At 41.2% G+C, this 18,210-nt stretch overlaps 1 protein-coding gene across 1 annotated transcript in view; it reads left to right on the forward strand.

Moving 5' to 3' along the window:
* Positions 1 to 18,210, forward strand: part of prlh2 (prolactin releasing hormone 2) — a 47,276-nt gene that overhangs the window by 23,200 nt on the left and 5,866 nt on the right. The window lies entirely within an intron of this gene.

Below are 18,210 nucleotides of genomic sequence, written 5' to 3' on the forward strand. Positions count from 1 at the left end.
CGGTGTTGCATTTGCGCTACCGTACTGTTGTGATGAAAAGGGAGCTGAGCTAAAAGGCGAAGTTCTCGATCTACTGGTCAGTTTTTGTTCCTACTCTCACCTGTGGTCATCAGGGTTGGGTCATGACCAAAAGAACTGGATACAAGCGGCCGAAATGGGCTTCCTCAGGAGGGTGGCTGGTGTCTCCATTAGAGATGGGGTGAGAAGTTCTATCATCCATGGGGAGCTCGGAGTAGAGCCGCTGCTCCTTCACATTGAAAGGATCCACCTGAAGTGGTTTGAGCATCTGGTAAGGATGCCTCCTGGTCGCCTCCCTATAGGGAGGTCTTCCAGGCACGTCCATCTGGGAGGAGACCAGGGGAAAACCCAGGGACTAGGTGGAGAGATTATAGCGCCAGCCTGGCCTGAGAAAGCTTCAGGATCCCCCAGTCAGAGGTGGTTAATGTGGCACAGGAAAGGGAAGTCTGGAGTTCCCTGCTGGAACTGTTGTGCCCACAACCCGAACTCGGAAAAGTGGTTGAAGATGAATGATGAATGAATTACTTACCTGTTCGGCTAAACCCCGACACCCCAAACACTAATGCGTGTTCTGCAGCGTCCATGGTCTACAACATGCATGTACACTTGTTAAAAACATATAAAATCCATCTGAAAAGCATGAAGTTATTGCTGGAAGTTTATTTCAAATCTCCCTTTGTCCACAGTGCAAAAATAACACGTACTACATTGACATAAACCAAGACTATGAAAATATATGATGAAAATACGTATTTCCGGGCCTCATCTTGAGAAAAAAAAGGCCACCATCTTGAAATGGAACTGGCTAACGGCTTTTTTTTTTTTTTTTTTTTTTTGGCAAAAAGTAGACCAAGACCATTGTATCACAAAATGAAAGATTCTACTGATTTATGCATTTATCTGCTGCACCATTTGTATGATGAGCTCAAATGAGTTTGCTGTGTCATATTCAGCAAATGCTCCTGATTTCACATAAATGACCAGGGTAAACATGATGAACGCTTCATAAGGTTACACACCTTGTCCCAGTTCCTTGACAGTTTTGGCCCTGTGCTGTTTTGCCCCTTAATATGTAACTGTGCAATATTACTAAACCACTAAACTGCAGTGCATGTTTGTATGCTTTTACAATGTTGGATCTTCTCAAGTCTGATCTTAGTCTTGAGACCACCTTTGCACTTACTCGGCCTTGCCTTGGAACTGAAAGCAATTCTACTCAAATTGTAATTACAGTATTAACACTCTGAGAGCTGTCAAAAATGCTCAATATCGATCTCAGACTTTTAAACTGGTTTTCCCCCCCTTTTGATCTCATCCATTGATCAGTAGGGGTAGTCAACAAACCAGACCAAATCTAAAATTAAATAGTGTAGACAGTAGAATTAGGACCTGTTGAAATCAGGGGAAAGGGAAAAATAAGTGCTGTTAATGAATGGAGTGTTTACTGAGACATAAAGAAATGATTCAACATGATTGAAAAATTAAAAGGGGGGTCGAGGTAAAACCTCCAGAAGAATATTGTAAGACATTTCACAGTTTGAGATGTTCGTATTGATTTTGTATTGTTCTAAAATAGCATGAAGAAACAATTTAAATAATTGATATTGTGATGTTATATGAATTAATGTAAAATTATACTAGACATCAAATGGTAGAGTTAAACAGGTCAAAGTAATCTATGTAAAAGTTTCACTCAAAATATACAAAAAAAATCATCTGGACCACTTGTTAATTGTGCTTTTACTTATGAATATTTTTAAAAATATATAGGAAAATTGGTAAATGCAGGAATTTTTCTTCAGCACTTGTGGAAGCCACTGATGAACAAACCTGTTTGTGTGAGCGGCCCGTTGTTTCCTGTCTACTAGCTAACTTTTTAAAGTCTTTCTTGTATCACACACTGTATTGTTTAATTTTCTCATTAAACAGCGTCAAACGTAATGAGACGTCTCTGCCTCCTTTTTATTTGAAATCGTTTCTCCAGTGTCTCCACGAGTGTTTCTGAATCAGTCTGCAGTCACACAGCTGCACACAAACTGTCCTCATGCAGACCAACAACAGACGTGATGCACTGAGAGCTTCTTATGTCAAATCAGCATTCAGCTCCTCTGCAGGATTTCTGCATTTAGGTGCTTTAGCTCAAACAGCAAATGCTGTTTGAACTCTGGAGGAATCATCAGCACAGACAAGGTGACTCGGCAGGTGTAGTCTACAAATAGTCTGTATGTTGCCAGTCGCCTGCGTGTTGCAAATTTTTCCACTTCTAGGACTAATAAACGAATGTAGTTATTTTAAAACCTGATTGATCAAAGGCAGCACTGGCTTTGTGGTTAGCACTGTACCTCACAGCCAGAGGGTCATCGGCTCGATTGCATTTGTAACGACTTTGACCTTGAAAAATTATTCCAAGGTAAAAATTGGTGGAATTGGTACCTAGTGTTGGCAGAGGTTTGTGCTGTACGAGCGCGGTTCTAGTTTGTTTGTTTTGAACAACGTGTAACCCACAATTTTTCATATATCATTATGGCATTTTTACAAAGGATTCATATGCTGATAGGCAAGAACTGATTCAGTTTTCAAGGTCAAAATCTTGGAAAATTGGAAAAATCTCTGCTTTTACATTAAATTTTCCAAAAAATAACTGACTGACAATAATTGACTGAAAGTTTGATCTGGATCTGATCCAGATTAGATTTTGTGGCCATTTAAATTTAACGTTGAATACCCTGTTTAATGTATATTTTACATTATATCGTAATCAAACTTGCCCTAATCATTTTCAGGTTTCTTTTCAGCACTGTAGCCAGGCTGACAGAGTCAGAGCTCTATTGAGCTGAGTATTCCATTAACTTTAACTAGTAATGACTTCATGACTTTCTTTGCTAACAAAATTTTAACTATTAGAGAAAAAATTACTCATAACCATCCCAAAGACGTATCGTTATCTTTGGCTGCTTTCAGTGATGCCGGTATTTGGTTAGACTCTTTCTCTCCGATTGTTCTGTCTGAGTTATTTTCATTAGTTACTTCATCCAAACCATCAACATGTTTATTAGACCCCATTCCTACCAGGCTGCTCAAGGAAGCCCTACCATTATTTAATGCTTCTATCTTAAATATGATCAATCTATCTTTGTTAGTTGGCTATGTACCACAGGCTTTTAAGGTGCCAGTAATTAAACCATTACTTAAAAAGCCATCACTTGACCCAGCTATCTTAGCTAATTATAGGCCAATCTCCAACCTTCCTTTTCTCTCAAAAATTCTTGAAAGGGTAGTTGTAAAACAGCTAACTGATCATCTGCAGAGGAATGGTCTATTTGAAGAGTTTCAGTCAGGTTTTAGAATTCATCATAGTACAGAAACAGCATTAGTGAAGGTTACAAATGATCTTCTTATGGCCTCGGACAGTGGACTCATCTCTGTGCTTGTCCTGTTAGACCTCAGTGCTGCTTTTGATACTGTTGACCATAAAATTTTATTACAGAGATTAGAGCATGCCATAGGTATTAAAGGCACTGCGCTGCGGTGGTTTGAATCATATTTGTCTAATAGATTACAATTTGTTCATGTAAATGGGGAATCTTCTTCACAGACTAAAGTTAATTATGGAGTTCCACAAGGTTCTGTGCTAGGACCAATTTTATTCACTTTATACATGCTTCCCTTAGGCAGTATTATTAGACGGTATTGCTTAAATTTTCATTGTTACGCAGATGATACCCAGCTTTATCTCTCCATGAAGCCAGAGGACACACACCAATTAGCTAAACTGCAGGATTGTCTTACAGACATAAAGACATGGATGACCTCTAATTTCCTGCTTTTAAACTCAGATAAAACTGACGTTATTGTACTTGGCCCCACAAATCTTAGAAACATGGTGTCTAACCAGATCCTTACTCTGGATGGCATTACCCTGACCTCTAGTAATACTGTGAGAAATCTTGGAGTCATTTTTGATCAGGATATGTCATTCAAAGCGCATATTAAATATGTAGGACTGCTTTTTTGCATTTATGCAATATCTCTAAAATCAGAAAGGTCTTGTCTCAGAGTGATGCTGAAAAACTGATTCATGCATTTGTTTCCTCTAGGCTGGACTATTGTAATTCATTATTATCAGGTTGTCCTAAAAGTTCCCTAAAAAGCCTTCAGTTAATTCAAAATGCTGCAGCTAGAGTACTGACGGGGACTAGAAGGAGAGAGCATATCTCACCCATATTGGCCTCTCTTCATTGGCTTCCTGTTAATTCTAGAATAGAACTTAAAATTCTTCTTCTTACTTATAAGGTCTTGAATAATCAGGTCCCATCTTATCTTAGGGACCTCGTAGTACCATATCACCCCAATAGAGCGCTTCGCTCTCAAACTGCAGGCTTACTTGTAGTTCCTAGGGTTTGTAAGAGTAGAATGGGAGGCAGAGCCTTCAGCTTTCAGGCTCCTCTCCTGTGGAACCAGCTCCCAATTCAGATCAGGGAGACAGACACCCTCTCTACTTTTAAGATTAGGCTTAAAACTTTCCTTTTTGCTAAAGCTTATAGTTAGGGCTGGATCAGGTGACCCTGAACCATCCCTTAGTTATGCTGCTGTAGACGTAGACTGCTGGGGGGTTCCCGTGATGCACTGTTTCTTTCTCTTTTTGCTCTGTATGCACCACTCTGCATTTAATCATTAGTGATCGATCTCTGCTCCCCTCCACAGCATGTCTTTTTCCTGGTTCTCTCCCTCAGCCCCAACCAGTCCCAGCAGAGGACTGCCCCTCCCTGAGCCTGGTTTTGCTGGAGGTTTCTTCCTGTTAAAAGGGAGTTTTTCCTTCCCACTGTAGCCAAGTGCTTGCTCACAGGGGGTCGTTTTGACCGTTGGGGTTTTACATGATTATTGTATGGCCTTGCCTTACAATATGAGGCGCCTTGGGGCAACTGTTTGTTGTGATTTGGCGCTATATAAAAAAATTGATTGATTGATATTTGAAAGTGAGGTGCAGACTGGTACTCACTATCACCTGACAAAGTTTGATCCAGATCTGATCTGGATTGTGGATTTAAATACAGTAATGAAAAGCTCAGCATTTTTGGCGTACATTTTGCATTATATCTCAATCAAAAGTGCTTCAGTCACTCTTTTTTCTGTGATTTACCTCCATCACCAAAATTGGATGGAGGTTCAGTTTTATGCCTGTTTGTCAATCTTCCAGTTATCAGTCAGAAACCAAGTGCCACAAAGCAATGACACATTGTGCATAGCAGACATAACCAATGTTCTGTGAAAAATATTTGAAAAAGTTGAAAAAACCTGATAACACCACAAAAAACTTCAAGTGCATGAATGAAACATCCTCCTGACATTTGATCACATCTAATTTAGCTTATAAAAAGCCACTTCTAACAGGACTTTGACTTTGAAATGCTTTTCCAAGGTCAAACTTTGTGGAATTGGAAACTAGTGTTGGCAAAGCGTTGCACTTTACGAGCGCGGTGCTGTTGTTTTGAATAGATTTAGGACGTCTTTATATACTTTCCAGAAAAAGTTGTCTGTGACTGTTGTGATTTTACCATTGAACCCTTTGTTACACTTTGAGAGCTTTACTTCATTATTGGAACAATAGACGGAGAATCTGTTACAAAACCAAGTTCAGTGTAATACAACTATACAAGCCCTTGGTGAGACATCGAGAGTACTATATCAAGCATGGTGTCTATATTTACAGACCTCAAAAGGTCTAGAAAACAACACAGGATAACAAGGCCAAGAAAATGAAACATGGAGAGGTTAAAAGAAACAAAACTTGCAGCTCTAGAAATGAGCAGACTGACCAGGTATAATAGAATAATGAATGAAACTGACAAATTAGATTACAGCAAATTGTACTTTACACTGAGGTCATCTAGCATGCAGAAAATTCCATAGACACCCAAAAGCAATAAAGGCTCAACACAAGGAAATAATGTTCATTCTCTGTTCAAAATGAATTCAATTTCAATTTATTTTCATTTTTATAGCACCAACTCACAACAAGGTTTGCTCAAGGCGCTTCACACAAGTAAGGTCTAACCTTACCAATCCCCAGAGCAAGAACACAGGCGACAAAGGTAAGGAAAAACACTCTCTGAGGAAGAAACCTCAAGCAGACCAGACTCAAAGGGGTGACCCTCTGCTTGGGCCATGCTACAGACATTAATTACAAAACAATTCACAAAACAAATATACAGGAAATGTTGCCGGTGCACAGGACAGGAGGGTTTCAGAAACCAACACCACGCACATCTCTAAAAAAGAATCAGGCATCAGAAAGACAACAAATACAGTATAATTTGTCAGCATTATGCAACAAGAAAAACAAGAAATACTAAGGTGATAGTCGGCCGCTAGCCCTAAGCTTCACTAAAAGACCCAGACTTTAGATAAAGTTTAAAGTTGAGGCCGCGGCACACTCCGTTTACTAATAAAATGAATTTAAAAGAGTAAAAAGCATTGTAACATACTATGCCAGTATGCTAGCCATACAAAAAGAAAAATAAGTGCATCTTAAGTCTGGACTTGAAAATCTCCACAGAATTTTGCTACATAAGGTTTGCCTTTGTCATGCCGATGTAATGGTTTATAAAAGCTGTTTGTGTCCATTGTTCTGGGTTCTGAAAAGAGCGGATCTCATCTGTGAGAGAAGTTCTCCAGGACCCAGGCCTGATTTTTTTCACTGTGACTTTGAATATATTTAAAAGTGCGGAATAGTTTGAATAGTTTGTAATTTGTGAGGGGCAGTGTTACAGAAAGAGCCGGGGGAAAATAACACCTCTGTACAGACAAATTAGGCAGTGGATAAGTGTTTGACATAATGTTGTACCTTGTACATTACAATCCATAAGCTTTTAGTAAAAGCCATTTCAAGGTCATCAAATCATAATACTCACTCACTGGTCATACACTTGTTGTTGTGTCTCACCCATATCCAGGCCAATACACTCTGAGTGCATGAGCCTGTTTATGAACCATTTAAGTGTGTATGGTGTACGTGCGTGTCAAATGATTTTTTTTTTCCCTCAACACAGACAAAATAATACGTTTGTCCGTGCTGCGATTCATCAGATAAACTCTTTGTCTCTCTGGCAGACGTCTGCTTTTAAAAAATTTTAAGATTTTTTTTTTTTTCTTTTTTCACCCTACACATTTTCTCACAGCAATAGCCTGGAAAGCTTATTTGCAGACTTGGCTATACAAGGTCAGTTTCAGTTTGTACAGGGGTCAAAAGTTAAAATTGCTCCAATTTTGTTAAAAAAGCAAATTATTGAGTTAGTCAGGTTTTAAAAAGTAAGTTTGCATCATGTGTCATGCTTAGTTCATATTACAGTGTATGTCACCTGTCATAGAATCCAATGGATGTTGACCTTGCGTGACCTTTACATTGGAGCCCAAACATTCAACACTGTCCAAACTATTCCATTTATTAATCCTATTAGCTCAACCATTAATTTGCAGCACTTTTTACCAAAATTGGAGCCTCTTTAACTTATGACCCTTGTACAAACTGAATTTGCCAGCAGCCGGTCTGCTCTGTGTCAGCCTGGTCCCTTCAGATCTCAGAAGCAAAGCAGTGCAGCATCTGGTTAGTACTTGGATGGGAGACCTCTTTGGAACACCAGCAGCTGTGTGTGTTTCTCCAATTAACACTGGAGTTGTGTCAGGAAGGGCATCCGGTGTAAAACCTGTGCCAAATACCAGTGCAGATCTGGCTGTATCCGCTGTGGTGACCTCGAACAAAAATGGGAGCGGCCGAATGGGCAACAACAACAAACTGAAATTGACCTTTGTCACCATTCTTAATGTTTTTACCCCCATAACTCCCCATAATTACCCCCATAATATTCAGTCATAGATAGTCCAAACAATACCTTTTTGGAATCTTTATGATCAGACCAGTAATGTGGTGTCATTTTTAATTTGATTGGAGCATTTTTAATTTTGACTCCTGTGTAATCTTAAATTGACCCCCACTTGGCTGCCTATTGATTCAAGTGGCCAGTTGTTTTTATCCAAAAGTGTAATGTCTAAGGTGTATTTGTGCTGAACCTGATGGTTGTATCACCATTTGAAGGATTGTTTCAGTTATGTGCTGCACAGTAATAAGCCAACAGAGCATGAACCAGCTGGTGTCTGTTAGCTTTATGACGCTGTCATCTACCTTCTGCAGCGAGTGCTCACCCACCTGGAGACCGGCGGGAGCGCTGTGACAGACATGTTCTTTGATTTCTCTAGCGCTTTCAGCACCATCACACCAGCGCTGCTGCAGGGGAAGCTGGAGGATGCAGATGTGTATGGACATCTTGCCGCCTGGACCATTGACTACCTCACTGACCGCCCGCAGTACGTGTGGATGCGCGGCTGTCAGTCTGAGGTGGTAAGGTGCAGCACCGGGGCCCCCCAGGGCACCTTCCTCTCGCCTTTCCTCTTCACCCGCTACACCTTGGACTTCACCTACAACACGGACAGCTGCCACCTCCATAAGTTCCCTGAAGACTCCGCCATTGTGAGTTGCGTGTCTGAAGGGAACGAGCTGGAGTACCGGTCGGTCATCACAGACTTCGTGGACTGGTGTGAGCGCAGCCACTTGTGTCTCAACACCAGTAAGATGAAGGAGATGGTGATCGACTTCAGGAGTAAACCACCACCTCACCCACCGGTGAACATCCAGGGGGAGGACATAAAGACCATGTACAGTTTCAAATATCTGGGTGTTCACCTCAACAGCAAACTGGACTGGACTCACAACACCGACGCCCTGTACAAAAAGGTCAAAGTTGCCTCCACCTCCTGAGGAGACTGAGATCCTTTGGAGTGAGCAGGCCTCTGCTTAAGACTTTCTACGACTCTGTTGTAGCCTCTGCTCTCCTCTGTGCTGTCATCTGTTGGGCCCCAGGCAGCACAGAGCGGGAGAGAAAGAGACTGAACAAGCTGGTCAGGAAGTCCAGCTCTGTCCTGGGCTGTCCTCTGGACTCTCTGGAGGAGGTGGCAGAGAGGAGGGTGTTAACCAAGTTCAAATCCATCATGAACAACTCCTCTCACACTCTGCACCAGACTGTAGTGGAGCTGAGCAGCTCGTTCAGTGACAGGCTGAGGCAACCTCAGTGCAAGAAGGAACGATACCACAGGTCATTCCTCCGTGCTGCTGTCAGGCTGTACAATAACACTGTGAAATAACCATATGCAAGAACATGTCCATAAATCACGTGCAATATTAATATGTCCACAAATCACGTGCAATAACAACTCATTACAAATCCCTGCACTAATGTCACCTTATCACATCTAAACTCCACATATTGTAAATAAGATGCTCCTATCTCTTTTTCAATCCCAATCATGTTTATATATATATATATATATATATGTATATATGTGTGTGTGCATATGTGTATGCATGTCCATGTCCATCTACCTGAGTACCGTCCTGAGTACCTTAAGTCTCTGGATGTTGTGGGACTGTCTTGGCTGACACGCCTCTGCAACATCGCGTGGCGATCGGGGACAGTGCCTCTGGATTGGCAGACATGGGTGGTGGTCCCTCTGTTTAAGAAGGGGGACCGGAGGGTGTGTACCAACTATAGGAACTGAGGAACTATAGGTCTGAGTGGTGTCCAAAAAATGAGGTGGGCTTCATAGATAATTGGCGAAGCTTCTGGGGAAAACCTGGTCTTGTTAGGAGAGACAGCATCCATCCCACTTTGGAAGGAGCAGCTCCATCCCGCCTAGGATCAAACTCTGGATATTGGCAACTCTGTTTTGAGAAATGTGAAGTTAGCGACACCAGCAACCATAGTCAATTGTCTTCCGGGGGCCAGAGCAGGCGACATCGAAGGAAATTTGAAACTGCTGGCTAAGGCTAAGCGTAAATTTGGTAAGATTGTAATTCACGTCGGCAGTAATGACACCCGGTTACGCCAATCGCAGGTCACTAAAATTAACATTGAATCGGTGTGTAACTTTGCAAAAACAATGTCGGACTCTGTAGTTTTCTCTGGGCCCCTCCCCAGTCGGACCGGGAGTGACATGTTTAGCCGCATGTTCTCCCTGAATTGCTGGCTGTCTGAGTGGTGTCCAAAAAATGAGGTGGGCTTCATAGATAATTGGCAAAGCTTCTGGGGAAAACCTGGTCTTGTTAGGAGAAACGGCATCCATCCCACTTTGGATGGAGCAGCTCTCATTTCTAGAAATCTGGCCAATTTTCTTAAATCCTCCAAACCGTGACTATCCAGGGTTGGGACCAGGAAGCAGAGTTGTAGTCTTACACACCTCTCTGCAGCTTCTCTCCCCCTGCCATCCCCTCATTACCCCAACCCCGTAGAGACGGTGCCTGCTCCCAGACCAATAAAAATCTATTTAAGCATAAAAATTCAAAAAGAAAAAATATAGCACCTTCAACTGCACCACAGACTAAAACAGTTAAATGTGGTCTATTAAACATTAGATCTCTCTCTTCTAAGTCCCTGTTAGTAAATGATATAATAATTGATCAACATATTGATTTATTCTGCCTTACAGAAACCTGGTTACAGCAGGATGAATGTTAGTTTAAATGAGTCAACACCCCCGAGTCACACTAACTGCCAGAATGCTCGTAGCACGGGCCGAGGCGGAGGATTAGCAGCAATCTTCCACTCCAGCTTATTAATTAATCAAAAACCCAGACAGAGCTTTAATTCATTTGAAAGCTTGTCTCCTAGTCTTGTCCATCCAAATTGGAAGTCCCAAAAACCAGTTTTATTTGTTGTTATCTATCGTCCACCTGGTCGTTACTGTGAGTTTCTCTGTGAATTTTCGGACCTTTGTCTGACTTAGTGCTTAGCTCAGATAAGATAATTATAGTGGGCGATTTTAACATCCACACAGATGCTGAGAATGACAGCCTCAACAATGCATTTAATCTATTGTTAGACTCGATTGGCTTTGCTCAAAATGTAAATGAGTCCACCCACCACTTTAATCATACCTTAGATCTTGTTCTGACTTATGGTATGGAAATTGAAGACTTAACAGTATTCCCTGAAAACCCCCTTCTGTCTGATCATTTCTTAATAACATTTACATTTACTCTGATGGACTACCCAGCAGTGGGGAATAAGTTTCATTACAGTAGAAGTCTTTCAGAAAGCGCTGTAACTAGGTTTAAGGATGATTCCTTCTTTATGTTCTCCAGTGCCATATACCAACACAGGGCAGAGTAGCTACCTAAACTCTGTGAGTGAGATAGATTATCTCGTCAATAGTTTTATGTCCTCATTGAGGACAACTTTGGATGCTGTAGCTCCTCTGAAAAAGAGAGCCTTAAATCAGAAGTGCCTGACTCCGTGGTATAACTCACAAACTCGCAGCTTAAAGCAGATAACCCGTAAGTTGGACAGGAAATGGCGTCTCACTAATTTAGAAGATCTTCACTTAGCCTGGAAAAAGAGTATGTTACTCTATAAAAAAGCCCTCCATAAAGTTAGGACATCTTACTACTCATCACTAATTGAAGAAAATAAGAACAACCCCAGGTTTCTTTTCAGCACTGTAGCCAGGCTGACAAAGAGAGTTCTATTGAGCCGAGTATTCCTTTAACTAGTAATGACTTCATGGCTTTCTTTGCTAATAAAATTTTAACTATTAGAGAAAAAATTACTCATAACCATCCCAAAGACATATCATTCTCTTTGGCTGCTTTCAGTGATGCCGGTATTTGGTTAGACTCTCTCTCCGATTGTTCTGTCTGTGTTATGTTCATTAGTTACTTCCTCCGAACCATCAACATGTCTATTAGACCCCATTCCTACCAGGCTGCTCAAGGAAGCCCTACCATTAATTAATGCTTCGTTCTTAAATATGATCAATCTTTCTTTATTAGTTGGCTATGTACCACAGGCTTTTAAGGTGGCAGTAATTAAACCATTACTTAAAAAGCCATCACTTGACCCAGCTATCTTAGCTAATTATAGGCCAATCTCCAACCTTCGTTTTCTCTCAAAAATTCTTGAAAGGGTAGTTGTAAAACAGCTAACTGATCATCTGCAGAGGAATGGTCTATTTGAAGAGTTTCAGTCAGGGTATAGAATTCATCATAGTACAGAAACAGCATTAGTGAAGGTTACAAATGATCTTCTTATGGCCTCAGACAGTGGACTCATCTCTGTGCTTGTTTCTGTTAGACCTCAGTGCTGCTTTTGATACTGTTGACCATAAAATTTATTACAGAGATTAGAGCATGCCATAGGTATTAAAGGCACTGCGCTGCGGTGGTTTGAATCATATTTATCTAATAGACTACAATTTGTTCATGTAAATGGGAAATCTTCTTCACAGACTAAGGTTAATTATGGAGTTCCGCAAGGTTCTGTGCTAGGACCAGTTTTATTCACTTTATACATGCTTCCCGTAGGCAGTATTATTAGACAGCATTGCTTAAATTTTCATTGTTACGCAGATGTTACTCAGCTTTATCTATCCATGAAGCCAGAGGACACACACCAATTAGCTAAACTGCAGGATTGTCTTACAGACATAAAGACATGGATGAGCTCTAATTTCTTGCTTTTAAACTCAGATAAAACTGAAGTTATTGTACTTGGCCCCACAAATCTTAGAAACATGGTGTCTAACCAGATCCTTACTCTGGATGGCATTACCCTGACCTCTAGTAATACTGTGAGAAATCTTGGAGTCATTTTTGATCAGGATATGTCATTCAATGCGCATATTAAACAAATATGTAGGACTGCTTTTTTGCATTTGCGCAATATCTCTAAAATTAGAAAGGTCTTGTCTCAGAGTGATCACGAAAAACTAATTCATGCATTTATTTCCTCTAGGCTGGACTATTGTAATTCATTATTATCAGGTTGTCCTAAAAGTTCCCTGAAAAACCTTCAGTTAATTCAAAATGCTGCAGCTAGAGTACTGACGGGGACTAGAAGGAGAGAGCATATCTCACCCATATTGGCCTCTCTTCATTGGCTTCCTGTTAATTAAAATTCTTCTTCTTACTTATAAAGTTTTGAATAATCAGGTACCATCTTATCTTAGGGACCTCATAGTACCATATCACCCTAATGGAGCGCTTCGCTCTCAGACTGTAGGCTTACTTGTAGTTCCTAGGGTTGATAAGAGTAGAATGGGAGGCAGAGCCTTCAGCTTTCAGGCTCCTCTCCTGTGGAACCAGCTCCCAATTCAGATCAGGGAGACAGACACCCTCTCTACTTTTAAGGTTAGGCTTAAAACTTTCCTTTTTGCTAAAGCTTATAGTTAGGGCTGGATCAGGTGACCCTGAACAATCCCTTTGTTATGCTGCTATAGACTTAGACTGCTGGGGGGTTCCCATGATGCACTGAGTGTTTCTTTCTCTTTTTGCTCTGTATGCACCACTCTGCATTTAATCATTAGTGATTGATCTCTGCTCCCCTCCACAGCATGTCTTTTTCCTGGTTCTCTCCCTCAGCCCCAACCAGTCCCAGCAGAAGACTGCCCCTCCCTGAGCCTGGCTCTGCTGGAGGTTTCTTCCTGTTAAAAGGGAGTTTTTCCTTCCCACTGTCGCCAAGTGCTTGCTCATAGGGGGTCGTTTTGACAGTTGGGGTTTTTCCGTAATTATTGTATGGCTTTGCCTTACAATATGAAGCGCCTTGGGGCAACTGTTTGTTGTGATTTGGCGCTATGTTAATAAAATTGATTTGATTTGAAATTGACTTGTGAATTTTCTGTGTACTAAAAGTAGGCTTTACAGGTTTTCTATGTCTACAACATTTTATTGAGTCTTAAAGTAAATAAATATGAAATTGGTCACTGGATCCTTAAACTCTGGACGTAATAAACTCTACATGGTGGAGCCTTGATCTCTGGACATAAATAGAAATAAACAAAACCTGTAGTTTTTGTCAAAAGCATTTCCTTTCAGACATTAATGGCATGAAAGTCTCTCCATACCTCTGAGCTGAACTCAGCCGGCTTCTGCACATCAGCATCAGTGTTATTCATAAAGAACGCAAGATGTCTCATTTTGGGAGGAAAAACACGTTTTAGTCGAGCAGTTTATTATTTGTATTACAGCGTTTGGAAACAGGTGTTGTTTGATTTAAAACGGTGATTCGCTTTGAAGGTATTAATTCCGGCTGGACTCGAACTTGACTCGGCAGAGAGCCGCGCAGTGTTTGGAGCTGTGCCAATGGAACGGAGGATGATTCTTGTTTCTTGCACGCAACAAGACAAGAATCCCAATTAGTGACTTTAATCCACACAAAAGTGACTCACGATTGACATTTTAAAATGGCTTTGAGCATGGTTAAGAAGCGGACTTGCCGCTTCTGAAAAGCAGCGATGCAGAGAACCAACGAAGCAGTGGGTCAGAGCACTGCTTCGTTGCTTCAAGAACAGCCGCTGCAGAAACGGTTGATTAGAGACCCACTGCAGGGTGTGTAATCAACGTAGAGAAATGATCATTTTCCCAACAAACACCCTCAAAAACAACAGCTGCTCTGAAGGATCAATAAGGGAATTGTTAAGCAAAAAGACTATTAATGTCGGTGGATCGAATCATTTTGTGCCATTTCTGGTTTGCAGCTTCGTCTACCATTGGTTTGTGGCTTTTTATCTTACAGAGTGGTTAATTAGAGCCGACCGCTTTTTATCACTGATTTGTACACTCAACAAAATATAAACGCAACACTTTTGGTTTTGCTCCCATTTTGTATGAGATGAACTCAAAGATCTCAAACTTTTTCCACATACACAATATCACCATTTCCCTCAAATATTGTTCATAAACCAGTCTAAATCTGTGATAGTGAGCACTTCTATTTTGCTGAGATGATCCATCCCACCTCACAGGTGTGCCATACCAAGATGCTGATTAGACACCATGATTAGTGCACAGGTGTGCCTTAGACTGCCCACAATAAAAGGCCACTCTGAAAGGTGCAGTTTTGTTTTATTGGGGGGGATACCAGTCAGTATCTGGTGTGACCACCATTTGCCTCATGCAGTGCAACACATCTCCTTCGCATAGAGTTGATCAGGTTGTCAATTGTGGCCTGTGGAATGTTGGTCCACTCCTCTTCAATGGCTGTGCGAAGTTGCTGGATATTGGCAGGAACTGGTACACGCTGTCGTATACGCCGGTCCAGAGCATCCCAAACATGCTCAATGGGTGATATGTCCGGTGAGTATGCCGGCCATGCAAGAACTGGGACATTTTCAGCTTCCAAGAATTGTGTACAGATCCTTGCAACATGGGGCCGTGCATTATCCTGCTGCAACATGAGGTGATGTTCTTGGATGTATGGCACAACAATGGGCCTCAGGATCTCGTCACGGTATCTCTGTGCATTCAAAATGCCATCAATAAAATGCACCATAACAGACGCCTGCCCATACCATAACCCCACCGCCACCATGGGCCACTCGATCCACAACATTGACATCAGAAAACCGCTCACCCACACGACGCCACACATGCTGTCTGCCATCTGCCCTGGACAGTGTGAACCGAGATTCATCCGTGAAGAGAACACCTCTCCAACGTGCCAAACGCCAGCCAATGTGAGCATTTGCCCACTCAAGTCGGTTACGACGACGAACTGGAGTCAGGTCGAAACCCCGATGAGGACGAGGAGCATGCAGATGAGCTTCCCTGAGACGGTTTCTGACAGTTTGTGCAGAAATTCTTTGGTTATGCAAATCGATTGTTTCAGCAGCTGTCCGAGTGGCTGGTCTCAGACGATCTTGGAGGTGAATATGCTGGATTTGGAGGTCCTGGGCTGGTGTGCTTACACGTGGTCTGCGGTTGTGAGGTTGGTTGGATGTACTGCCAAATTCTCTGAAACGCCTTTGGAGACGGCTTATGGTAGAGAAATGAACATTCAATACACGAGCAACAGCTCTGGTTGACATTCCTGCTGTCAGCATGCCAATTGCACGCTCCCTCAAATCTTGCGACATCTGTGGCATTGTGCTGTGTGATAAAACTGCACCTTTCAGAGTGGCCTTTTATTGTGGGCAGTCTAAGGCACACCTGTGCACTAATCATGGTGTCTAATCAGCATCTTGATATGGCACACCTGTGAGGTGGGATGGATTATCAGCAAAGGAGAAGTGCTCACTATCACAGATTTAGACTGGTTTGTGAACAATATTTGAGGGAAGTGGTGATATTGTGTATGTGGAAAAAGTTTTAGATCTTTGAGTTCATCTCATACAAAATGGGAGCAAAACCAAAAGTGTTGCATTTATATTTTTGTTGAGTGTATATATTACGGCTTTTTACAACAATGTTGTCCGGTTTGTGCCTTCGTCTACCATAAGAGCGAGGCTCGCTTGTATTAGATTTTTGGTTAAATATATTCCATTTTGCGATGCTTCACATAAATGAAGTGATCCTGATCAACACTCACTTTGAATGGGTTTTTGAGTAATCCTGTTAGAAACCAGCAATGACAAATTGTAACATCTTTCATGCTGTAATAAAAATAATTATGCAGCAACAATGTTTCATACACTTTTTTCAGAATATTATATTTAAAAAAAAAACACCCCCAAAATGCAGTTTATTATCAGTATAGTAATATTTGTAGAAATATTTTACATTTACATTTCATCATTTTCTTTAAAAAGTACCCTTGTTCAGTGTTTTCATGACTAATTGTGCAAACTATATTCAATGTACCTTATTAGAATGAAAACAGAATGAGAAACAAGAATTATTTGGTTTCCATTACTGCTGATATCACTCTGAACTGATGGAGTTCATTCTGTTAAATTCAATGCACATAAAAAACAAAAAAAAAAAATCGGTAAATGCAGTTAAAGTACATGGATGACACACACACACACACAAAGACAAACTGAAAACACATTTCCGTTGTGGTTCACTGAAGAATAATCAATACTTGTGGACATAATGGTGGCTAGAAAGTGACTAGTACATAGATTTTAAAATAGGAAAATTGTAAAATAAAATTAAGATGACAAATGACCGTGTATTTTGCAGATCATGTAGTTTTTAATATAGATTTTTACTTTTTCAAAACTTTGTGACAAGCGGGTTTTATTTTGAAAGGAATAGAACTCAAGTTGATGAGCGGAAACTTGACATCGTATTCAATGCTTTCTATGGAACATTTGCGGTGCTTGACCACGAGGAGGCAGCAAAGCATCCTTTACGTATTTGACAGAGCTGAGGCGCTTTTCCTCCTTCACTCACATGCACACATATACACACGCACGCACGCAAACACACCGTTATATTTGGGCTCTAATATACTAAAAATATTGACGTTTTCATCAAACCTCAGTTGATTCACATCATCCTGATGGGATTTCAACTCACAACCCACCAAATTATGTTATTTTTAAATGCCACATTTTGACAGCTTGTGAAAAATATTTAATTTGTTGTTCTGCAACATTAGAAGAAAATGATCCCAAATAAATATCAAATTTGATCTGATTTCTATTATTTAGCCAAGAAAAAGGACAAACACAGTGTGATCAATGAAAATATCAATCATGAGACACTACAGGTCAGCAATTAAGAGAGTCCAGAGGACAGAAGACGTCAGACTGTAGGACGGGTTTCCTCAATCGATGCTCCATTCTTCAAGGATTTTCACCAACAGAATGTCAGAGCTGTTTTTCCAGAATGATTTCTTCATCATTTCACCTCCAAGACATCAAGTCGCGATGTTTCGCCAAACGTCGCCGCTGCGCCTTCAGTGTCAGTATGTGAAGCACAGGGACAGTCATGTGAGAGTTCACGTTGATGGGTCACAAGATGCTTAGTTTGAGCAACACACCAAAAATAACACACTCAGGTGGTTCCTGTGGACACTAACGTCTTCTGCTTTCCACTGCTCCCATTAGGGGGCGCCACAGCAGATCATCCATTTCTGTCTCCCCCTGCCACCACATCCATAAACCTCCTCTTTGGCCTCCCTCGTCTCCTGTTGCCTGGTGGCTCCATCCTCAGCATCCTTCTTCCTATATACCCTGGGTCCCTCCTCTGCACATGTCCAAACCATCTCAATCTCACCTCTCTGACTTTCTTTCCAAACCATCCCACCTGAGCTGTCCCTCTGATACAGTAGTGTTCAGAATAATAGTAGTGCTATGTGACTAAAAAGATTCATCCAGGTTTTGAGTATATTTCTTATTGTTACATGGGAAACAAGGTACCAG

The sequence above is a fragment of the Thalassophryne amazonica genome, chromosome 1 (assembly GCF_902500255.1).
Source record: "Thalassophryne amazonica chromosome 1, fThaAma1.1, whole genome shotgun sequence".
Classification (NCBI taxonomy): Eukaryota; Metazoa; Chordata; class Actinopteri; order Batrachoidiformes; family Batrachoididae; genus Thalassophryne; species Thalassophryne amazonica.